Source organism: Pelodiscus sinensis, chromosome 9 (genome assembly GCF_052426305.1).
Source record: "Pelodiscus sinensis isolate ZL-2025 chromosome 9, ASM5242630v1, whole genome shotgun sequence".
Classification (NCBI taxonomy): domain Eukaryota; kingdom Metazoa; phylum Chordata; order Testudines; family Trionychidae; genus Pelodiscus; species Pelodiscus sinensis.
The window spans coordinates 27,583,842-27,595,394 of record NC_143060.1 but is presented as its reverse complement, the minus strand read 5'-3'; positions in this window follow the sequence as shown (position 1 = coordinate 27,595,394).

Genomic DNA, 11,553 nt, shown 5'->3' with positions numbered 1-11,553 from the left:
CTCCCCGCAATCAGCCCTTCGGTGCCATCTAGACCATGCCGCTCGGAGCTCTGGGGTGATTTAAAGGGCCCAGGACTCCGGCTGCTGCTGCTGCCATGATAACTGTGACGGCCAAGAGTTCCTTGACCCCCTCCCACCCCCATAAGCCGCTCTGAATGTAGGAAAGTCCCATGCCCCATAAACAAGCTCTGAGCTTTGACACGAGTAACTAAGCATAATTGAAAAAATGTCCTCTAAATCCAGCACGTTCCAAGTTCCTGACGTCTCGTCTTCTCATCACATTCATTCCATAAGTTAAGAGGGGGAAATAAATTCCTTTTTTCCATGCTGAGTACATTGCAATCTCTTCCCAATGAAATATTGTGTTTATCACTTGCTTGCTCATAGCCTGCAGTCTTTCATGGCTCTAGCTATAACAGTTCCCTGAGAGTTTAGCATAAGTTTGTATTACTAATAAAACCAATCTTCTGCCCGGTTCTTCAGTCAAATTGTCTGATTTGATCCTTCTCCAGAGGGAATTTTTTTAGGATGGAAAAAAAATTAAGCAAAGATTGCACCCCAAAAAACATGAAATTGTGCAAGTGGCCCTTTAAAATTTTGGTTCAGTTTGTAATTCAAATTTCTTTCCAAGTGTTTATATTCACTGAAATATGTAAACAACGTCTGGTGGTTAATTTGAATTTCTCTCTTCTTGTGGGACCAGAAGTCGGGCTCAGCTAGTAACTAATCTCCTGAGCCTGTGAAGCAGCAACAGGCAACCTAGACTAGTGAATAAGCCACATGAATGGCCCACCTTCATCTCAGTGAGCCACAAGTGTCGTAACTCAGGGTATGTCTAGACTACATGCCTCTGTTGACAAAGGCATGTAAACTAGGCTACCCTATACAGTCAAAGAAGCCAGGATTTAAATATACCCGGCTTCATTAAAATAAACATGGCCGCTGTGCTGTGCCGGCTCAGCTGATCGTCAGCACAGCGTGCAAGTCAAAATGCGGATTGGTCGACAAGGGAAGGCTTTGTCGACCGCTCCTGTAAACCTCATTTCATGAGGCATAATGGAGTGGTCGACAAAGCCTTCCTTTGTCGACCGATCCGCGTCTTGACTCACACACTGTGCCGACAATCAGCTGAGTCGGCACAGTGCGGTGGCCATGTTTATTTTAATGAAGCCGGGGATATTTAAATCCAGGCTTCTTTGACTATGTTGGGTAATCTAATTTACATGCCTCTGTCGGCAGAGGCATGTAGCCTAGACGTACCCCAAGATGTTCCCTTGGGATAGAGTACTTCTGATAACTGCACTTGCGTACCTACAACTTGCAGCATCTGTCAAATGAACCGTCACAGCACTTTGATTGGATGCAGAGAGAGCACATGCTCTCACAGTCAATGTTGTGTGCAACAGGCATGCACCTCATTTCACGTGCCCTTGCTTTATGTGTGTGTCACTCAGGGCTGGATTAAGACATGCTGAGGCCCTGAACTATGTCAAATTTAAGAGGCCTCATAGAATTACTAAAATATACGTATTATTCTAACAGAAAGGATAATAAAAATAGAAATACAATTTTATATTTTCATATATATTGGTACATAGGCAAGGATGCAACTAAAAACTAGCTTTATTTATTTATTTATTTAGAGGTTCCTCGTAATCTGAGGACCTAAACTGTAGCTTACTTACCTTGTGCATAAATCTGGCACTGTCACTTTAGTAATACTGGTAGGAAAAAACTACACGGCTGCAAGTTGCCCACCCCACTGTTGTAAAGACATATGCACAGATTTAATTTTAAATACATTACTAGTATCAGGTCAGTAAGTCTATGCAGTATCATAGACTGAGGAAGCTGTTTGGGATATATTGATCCAAATTCTTAGCAGGAGCCGAGATGCAGAGGGTTTAGGTAACTTGGGATAGGGGTGCAGATGGGGGATAGAGGATTAGGGAAAGGGAGAGGCTGGGGTACCAGTGCCAGGCTTTAGCTGGGAGGCACTTACCAGGGTGGCTTCCAGCCAACAACCAAGCAAGTTCCTCAGCCAGGCTCCCTGCCTAACCTGCTCTCGCTTGCACTGACAGCAGCTGGCTGCAGGGTCACATGTGCTGCTCTGAAGGCTGCAATCCCAGAGGGAAGGGGGAGGGGTACTTTACACACTGCTTGTCCAGCAAACAGGCAGCTCCATTGGCTGATTTTGGCCAATGGGAACTGCAATATTGTGTTGGAGGCAAGGGCAGCATGAGAAGATTCTCCCCCTCTTCCTGGGCTTGCAGCATTCAGAGCAGCAAACATGGCCTCTTTAGCCAGCTGCTCTGAACACCATGTGAGGGTAGGGCAGGCAGGCAACCTGACTGAGGCTCCCACTAGGCTGTGGGCTGGATCTCATAGCTTGGCATGCCAGGTCCAGCTCATAGGCAGTATTTTGCCTGCCCCGATCTAGATCATTCCTGACATGATAATTTAATCTGCTCTAAATTATCTCCAATAATGGAGATTCCACAACATCTCTAAGCAATTTTTTCCACTGTTTAACCACCCTGATAGGAAATTTTTCCTAATTTCCAACCTAAACCCACCTTGCTACAATTTAAGCCAATTGCTTCTTGTCCTATTATCAGAAGTTAAGGAGAATAATTTGTCTCTCTCCTTTTCTAATTACCTTTTAAGTACTTGAAAACTATTATCATGTTCCCTTTCAGTCTTCTCTTTTCCAAACTAAACAAACCCAATTCTTTCAATCATAGGTCATGTTTTCTAGACCTTTAACCATTTTTGTTGTTCTCCTCTGAACCTTCTCCAATTTCTCTACATCTTTTCTGGAATGTGGTGCCCAGAACTGGACACAACCAGCACAGGGTGTAAGAATTACTTCTCATGTCTTAGGTCACTTTATTCATCCTTGCCATATTGTTTGAATAGGCAAATTAGATGTGATGATTTAAAACAAAGGAGAAAGATTTCCCTTGGTTGGCTGACTGATTAAAGTTTTGATGCACAGTTCTGTGCACTAAAATTTTTTATTCTCATATTTATTGCAATCCCTTAAATTCAATATTAATTAGCCATAATGCATCTGTGTGATCTGGAAAACACATCTGTGGTATTGGTATGCCAATATGTACAACAAAGCATTGCTAGCATCTATCCAAAATATTGTGCAAATCCATAGCTATTGCAGAAGGCAAATTCCCTCTCATAACATTTTTTGGAAAATTAAATCTATGCACTTTATGAGGATCTGCATTATACCTACAAGCATGACAATGCTAGATTTTATACTGCTATTTGTACATCAACTAAAGTTGAATTAATATAGTGTGCTACTAACTGCACATGTACTAACTGCACCAGTACTAACTGGTTTTTTCCCCTTTCAGTGAACAAAAACAGGCCAGCTAAAAAACTTAAAAGCTATTTTATCCTCTTCTTCCTGATTTTCTTTTTCCTAATAATAATAGGCCGTAACATTAGGTTTACAAGGATTCCAGCTCTGAATTAGTTCTTGGAAAATATCGTTTGAAAAACCAAATTCATGCATCAGTTACAAAATTTGCTGGAACATTCTTCTTGGAAAAATAGTAGCCCAGTATTACTAGCATGGTTAAGGACTCAAATTAAGTAGGTAATCTAGCCTTTAGGCATTATTTCAATACCCGTTGCTGAGCGTGCACAACAGAAGTAGGCCAGAAAGTAGATGAAAAGCTCCTGAGGTGGTTTTCATTAATCCATTTCTGGGTTGTTTAGTTTAAACCCAAGTTGTGAATGTGTACATTAAAAATGAGCTGCCTTTTCTACAGTTGTGTGGTCTTAAACTATTCTCCCCTTTAACAGTTTACGGAACATTGGACACACTCACAGAGTGGAATCCAGATGTTCTAATATCTTACTCCAAGGGATGTAGCCAGACTAGAACCAGGATATGAGAGATACAAAGTGGGTGAGGTAATATTGTTTATTGGACAAACTTCTGTCAGACAAGAGACAGGCTTCCAAGCTCCACAGAGCTCTTCTTCTATGTGGAGCTCAAAAGTTTGTCTCTTTCATCAACGCTTTTGGTCCAATATAAGACATTACCTCACCCACCTTTGTCTCTCATTTTACTCCAGTGACAGTTTAGTATGGTAGATGTATACTAAATGATCAAAGATCTAAAACAAAAATGCCTGTCATTTTTGGTGACATTTGGGGTGAAATCCTGACCACATATCAGTCAAAAGTCAAACTCTGCTACATTATTCAAAGCTTCTTGAAATAGAAATTTAAATGTAGGGCTGTTTGCATGCTATTTTGAATGGAATCTGAAATCAAGCAATAGCCTAAAATAATTAAGAGGAAGCATTTTACAATCAGGAAAAAAAACTCTATTAACATAGGCATATTAATTTGCTTACAATATTTACTTGTACTGATATTTTTCTCCCTGTTTTTAGTCTTATCAGCTTTATCTTTATGAAAAAAAGGTTACTTACCTTTGTAACTGTTGTTCCACAAGATGTGTTGCTCATGCCCATTCCATGTAGGTGTGCACACGCTGTCTGCACATGTCGTCGGAAGCTTTTTCCCTTAGCAGTACCCGTCGCACCAGCAGGGGGACCCCCTGGAGAGGCACCGGTATATCAGCTAATATATACCCCTGCTGGCCCTTCACCCCCTTAGTTCCTCCTTACCGGACTACTTCGAAGAAGGGGAGGTGGGCAGGATTTGGAATGGACATGAGCAACACATCTCGAAGAACAACAGTTATGAAGGTAAGTAACCGTTTTTTCTTCTTCAAGTGATTGCTCAAGTCCATTCCATGTAAGTGATTCCAAAGCAGAAACCCAAGGAGTCAGGGACAGAGTTTTAACTTTCAAATGAACGGAGGGCCTATCCAGGGCCGTGTCCTCCCTCACCTGATGACCCAGCGCGTAATGATTGGTGAAAGTGTGGACAGAAGGCCACGTGGGAGCCCTGCAGATGTCCAGGATCAGGACCTGGGCCATGAATTCTATAGAGGAGTCCTGAGCCCTGGTGGAGTGGGTCATGAGGGGGAGGGACTAGAGCCCCAGCCAGCCCATGACACTCCTTGATACAGGAAGTGATCTACAAAGAGCTCCTCTGTGCAGACACAGGGCCTCTCCACAATTGCTACAAAGAGCTGTGGGGACTTATGGAAGGGCTTTGTTCTTTCCAAATAAAAAGCTAAAGCTCTTCTAACACCTAAAGTGTGTAATGCCTGCTCCTTACCCAAAGCGTGGGGCTTGAGATAAAAAACTGGGAGGAAAATATCTTGGGACTGATGAAAACAAGACACCACCTTCAGAAAGAAGGCGGGGTGAGGGTGTAATCTGACCTTATTCTTAAAGAAAACTGTGTACAGGGAGGAGGGGGGTGTCCAAGGTGAGGGCCCTCAGCTCGGACACACTCCTGGCTGATGAGATAGCACTGAGAAAGCGGGATGTCCAGGTGTTTCCCTACCTGGATGATTGGCTCCTTCAAAGTTCCCGGGGAGTGGGAGGGAGGGGTCAAAAGGAAAGGGATGGCTTACCCCTCCCACCGTTTCCAGGACCTAACAGTCCGAGGTAATGGATTTCCAGGCCCGGTTGAAAGGGAATAAATGCTCCCTGAATGGGAAGGGTGTGACTGTTAAGCTGTCCTCAAGCACACACGGTCCTGGGGGCTTGTGGGATGGGCCCTAGCCGTAGTCTGAGGTCAGGCAGGATCGGCATCTGTCGTTCCTCCCATTGCTGTTTCTCTCTCTACAGCAGGAAAAATTGGGGCGGGTGCCCTGCTGAGAGGGCGTTCCTGCCCAACAGGGAACACCGTTGATTAACCAGGGTATGAATTCCCAAGGACTTTAAGGTGGCCGGGGTGTCCTTAAGATCGTGCAGGCGTTGGTCAATCTGTTCAGAGACAAGGGTGAACCTTCAAATGGAAGGTCTTGAATAGTAGTCTGGAGCTCAGGGGGCACTCCAGACACCTGTAGCCAAGAGCTGCAACGAAGAACCAGCCCCGTGGGCATAGTACAGGTGGCTGCATCGGCTGCATCCAGGGCAGCCTGGGAGACCACCCTGTCCTCTTCCACTAGGGCTCCAAACTCAGGCCGAGATTCCCTAGGGACCAGCTCAGCAAACTTGCCCATGTTCGACCAGGTGTTATAGGCATAGCGACTCAGCAGAACCTGCTGGTACACTATGCGAAGTTGGAGACCCTCAGACACCTAGGCCTTTCTGCCCAAAAAGTCCATTTTCTTGGTGCCCCTGTGTTTGGGGGTGGTGCTCGGTTGGCCCTGACTCTCCCTCTGGTTCACTGCCTGAACATCGAGGGACCCCAGAGGCAGGTGGGAAAAAAGAGGTTTGTTTACCTCCTGTGGAATGAAATACCTCCGCTCAACCCTCTGGTCTGTTGGCAGAATACAGGATGGGGTCTGCCAGAGTGTTTTTGTGATTTTGGTCACAGTCTTGTTAATTGACAGGACCACTCTGGTAGGGATAACGGCCTGCAGGATGTCGACCACAGGGTCTAAATTCTCTGACACTCTCGGCCTGGACTCCCAAACTCTGAACCGGTCAGCGATGGAGTTACTGATGGGACCTCAAGTCCATGGATGGCATGGAAGGGAGAGAGCTACCAAGCGCCTCATCAGGAGAGGAGGACGAGGACCCCCCTTCATGCCCACCACCTCCAGATCCCGAGCTTGCGAGGGGGCTTGTGAGACCACAGAAGAGGCCACAGTGACAGGCTGCGAAGTTGGGGGCCCCCTTTCCTGGTGATGCTCTAGGAAGCCTGGCCCGGGGGGAAGGACTGACCCAATGTCAGGAAGCGGGTCAGTGGGGTTACTAAGGGGGGGGGAGCCTTCGGCCCCAAGACGACCATCTCTGGTCTAGATGGGCCTGCCCCCTGGCTTTGATAGTAGGCCCAGGGGATCCAAAAAGGCCTCTGGGTTGTAGTCTGTACTTGAGGTTGCCAATGCTGTTGTGCCGCCGGCACCAGGGTAGGCTGAGACCACTGCTGCTGGTGGTGCACCGAGGCACTACAGTGCCATGAGCAATGGCCAGATTAGGTCTGATGTCTGGGACCTGGAGCCCTGGGACAACCACACAGATTCTGCCTTAGAGTCTGTTGAATACTCCGAGGTTGACAACGGTAGTGCAGTGGCAGCTGGCAACCTCTCACATGGAGTGAACCAAACCATCTGATTTCCCCCAGTGCCGAGGAGGAGGCAGAGGCAAGGCTGGCAATGATGCCAATGTGCCCAAAGGGGAAGGGCTGGTGGTTGTGGGACCCGGTGCTGCAGACGGTGCCACCCAAAACCCCTGTGCCAGTGCTAACTCCAATGTTGGTGCTGGTGCCTGGTAAGGGGTGTGGGCTAAGGCTGGTGCTGCACCCTGGACTGGGATCGAGGTTATCGGCACTGTGGCAGGACCTTGGGGCCATCTAGAGTCTGGGGCCGGAGCACTGGGTGCCAAGACCGCAGGGTGGTGCCGACTCGATCCACATTCCTTGGCCATGTCCGGAACTGGGGTTGAGCTCAGATCAATTAACTCTCTTGCTGCCTCAAAGGTATCCAGAGTGGAGGGCTCTGGAAAGACCCCCACCAGGATGCCATCATGGGGTGAATTTGAGTGGTGCTGATCCAACCACGAAGGTCCTGGTGCCGAGCCCGTCAGCGCCGCATGCCCCACTTGAGAGTGCATGGAGGGCACATGCCTCTTCTGAGGCACCTGGGTCTGCAACCAGTGCTGAGGCCTGCGTGGCACCAGGGAGGCACGAGAGTGGCTAGGTGCCTCACACACCAAAGCCTGTGTGCTCTGGGTTGCCGGTGCCGGATCAGATGCCGGTGCTGGATGTAAGGCCATCTCCATCAGGATAATCTTCAAAGGAGACTCCTTTTCCCACTTGGTATGCGGCTTGAAAGCCTTGCAGATCATAATCATAGAACTATAGAGCTGGAAGAGACCTCAGAAGGCCATTAAGTCCAGCCCCCTGCCCAAGGCAGGATCAATCCCAATCTTATAGGCTTCGGACAAGTGGGCCTCTCCTAGGCACTTAAGATAAGCTGTGTGAGGGTCCCTGTAAGGCACAGGCTTCTGGCACTTCTCACAGGGCTTGAAGCCGTGGGGCCCAGGCATGCCCCGCTGGACACTTAACAGCTAATAAAACCTTCAGATAAGAACAATGAACTGAGAACTTTTTAACTAACCACTGAAACAACTAGAAGAACTGCTAAGAGGCACTTGCAGAGCAAGAGCAAAAGCGCATTCCAACGACCACCAGGAGTGGTAAGAAGTAACTGAGAGGGTAGAGGGCCAAGAAGGGTATATGTTCGCTGATATACTGGTGCCACTCCAGGGGGCTTCCCTGCTGGCCCAACGGGTACTGATAAGGCAAAAACTTCCAACAACGTGTGCACGCAGCGCACGCACACCTACATGGAATGGACATGAGCAATCACTTGAAGAACTACTCTCACTAGTCGGCTTTAAGACCAATATTTCAATTTAAGACATATGGGACTAGTTTTTCAAGGCCTTTGTGATATATGTACATCTAAAACAAGTAAACATGCAATATGATGTAAGAAGCGATGCACAGAATTAGATGTGCAAGCAATATTCAGAGCGGAAAACAAATCCAGGTGCAACTCGGGGATTTTATTTGTTCATTTTCCATCCACTGTTAGAAGTACTGACTATACAGAGGACCACTTGAGCACCACCTAATGAAGTGATTTTTGTTTGTGTATGTGTTCGTGTGCATGTGGACACACTATAAGGGACACATCAGCCCACCAACTTGCTGAATGTAGGATCACTAATGTAATCAAATTCCTAGTGTTCTGTCATGATTCATTCATCCTCCATGGTTCCAATCTTGAAAGGCTCAGGAAACATGGCTCATCTGAGTGTAGCTTTTAAGAAGTGGTGGGAGGGGTTATTAATTATTCTTTATATTTACTTTTAGTTCCTAAGACAGCTTATTTCATATTTTTCAGATGACATTGCCTACTCTCTCAGGATTTTGTCTACGACTCCAATTATAAATCCTCAAACTCTGCATAATTACAGTATAATGAATTCCATAAAATCACCAGCTCTGTCACTGAAATGACATTTGGAGTACTGAAGGCACCTCAGTAACTCTAGCTATAAATCACAATAGTTATTCCCTGAAAAGTGTAAGATGTTCCTTGTCAGCTGCATTTAGCACACTAAAGTTCAGCCCATTGACTTCAGTATGAGCAGGTTAGAATCTCATTGCAGGGAATGAGTTCTCACAATTCTTCTATTAGAATTACACCTGAACTTTTCTAACTTTCTCTTTTTTCAACTTAAAAAAATTACCCTTTGACTTACTGTCACGAGTCAGGCTACCCCTCAGGCTTACAACCTATTCATCATCGGAGTTAGCCGCCCGTGTACCTTTCCCTCATTCGTGTTCCCCATGCCCCAGTCCCGCTTTATGGCTAAGTTCATGGCTCCGCGGGTAGCGCACTTAGTCTCAACCTCGTCGATGAGGTGCCTCTTGCTGTGAGGTGGGAGGGGGATTCAGGCCCACCCCCACTCCGGGTGCCGACCGAGGACCCTTAAAGGCAGCAGCACCTTAGTGCCACCTGGTTGGTGGCGCGTGCCCCGAAACTCACCAAACGTCGGGGTATTTGTTCCCCGTCCTGGGTCACTTCCTCCTGGTCCTCCACGTCAGTTCCGGCTCTCGAGCCACCTTGCCCTGGTCCTTCCAGCGTTCTTCCCGGGGCTCGCCTCCCCCTTGCTTTCTTGTTCCGGGCATCTTTTGAAAGGCCCGCTTCTCCTGGCCCCGCCCTCTTCCTGGGGCGCAGGGTAATGACATCAGACGTAGGGAAGCCCCGTCAGAGACTTTCCAGCCCCTGGCTGCCCCAGTACATCCTGGGCATGCTCGCCAAGGCGCAGCCCGTACCCTGCACTGTGCCCTGAGCCCGGCTCCTTCCGCTGCCGTGGCTGGAGCTGTGTCCTCCTCACCAGAGGCTTCCCCGCCCTTGGCTGGCCGGAGAAAGTGGAGTGCCGCACGCTTCTCCGCGCAGGAGCCCGGCACCCCATCACACTTACCCACAGAAAAAATCTAGGGTTCTCACTTTTTCCACAGCATGAACCACATCTACAGGAGAGTTTATGGACAGTTTGTGTTTCATTTAACATCTTACTCAAGAGAAAGATCTTGGAGTCATTGTGGATAGTTCTCTGAAAACATCCACTTAGTGTGCAGTGGCAGTCAAAAAAGCAAATGGAATGTTAGTAGTCATTAAAAAAGGAATAGAGAATAAGACAAAATATCTTATTGCCTCTATATGAAACCATGGTATGCCCGCATCTTGAATACTGCGTACAGATGTGGTCGCCTCGTCTCAAAAAAATGTGTTGGCATTGGAAAAGGTTTTGAAAAGGGCAACAAAAATGATTAGGGTTTTGGAACGGGAAAGATTAAAAAGACTGGACTCTTCAGCTTAGAAAAGAGGAGACTAAAAGGGGATATGATAGAGGTCTATAAAATCATGACTGGAATGGAAAAAAATGAATAAGGAAAAGTTATTTACTTATTCCAACATTAAAAGAACTAGGGGTCACCAAATGAAATTAATAGGCAGCTGGTTTAAAACAAACAAAAGGAAGTTTTTCTTCACTCAGTGCACAGTCAACCTGTGGAACTCCTTGCCAGGGGATGTGATGAAGGCTAGAACTTTAATAGGGTTCAAAAAAGAGCTAGATAGATTCATGGAGGTTAGGTCCATCAAAGGCTATTAGCCAGGATGGGTAGGAATGGTGTCCCTAGCCTCTGTTTCTCTGGAGATGAGTGACAGGGGAGGGATCAGGTGAGGATTACCTGTTGTGCTCCCTCCTTCTGGGGCATTTAGTATTGGCCACTGTCAGCAGACAGGATACTGGGCTAGATGGACCTTTGGTCTGACCCAGTATGGCCGTTCTTATGTTCTTATCACAGCAACTAAAACAATTATTTACATAAAGAAGTTTGCAATTTATACCATTTTCAATGCAATAAATAGCTGGAAAGCAAAGAGAACCCCATAACATGTGGCCTGCCAGCTCTCTGCAGACCACAAATTTCCATCTCAACACACAGATGCTTCATGCTTTTGAGGCAGACACCCATGATTCCGCTCAAGTCTGAATCTCTATTAAATTAAAAGGATATTTAGAAAAGAACTTTGAAGGTTCTTATATTGCCCATCATCTGAAAAGAACTGACACTTATTGCTGTCATGTACTTATTCTCAGGGGAAATTAAAGGAACCCTCTCATCATTATTAAGTATAGCACTGCAAGTATATCTCATTGGTTAGGGCAAATTATTTTACTAACTCCACCATTACAAAGAATCATGAAAAATAATTACCTGCCCCCTTTAAGATATTTCTGCTAGGGATGTGAAAGGTTAATCAGTTCCAGTTAACTGTTAACCAGTGGTGGCTGGAGCAGTTCCCCACCTGCTGCAGGCAGTGGGTTGCTCCAGCCCTATGGGGGGCCCATCACAGACAGGGGCTGCTCTAGTCCAGCCCTGTCTGTGGTGGATCCTGGTGCATCG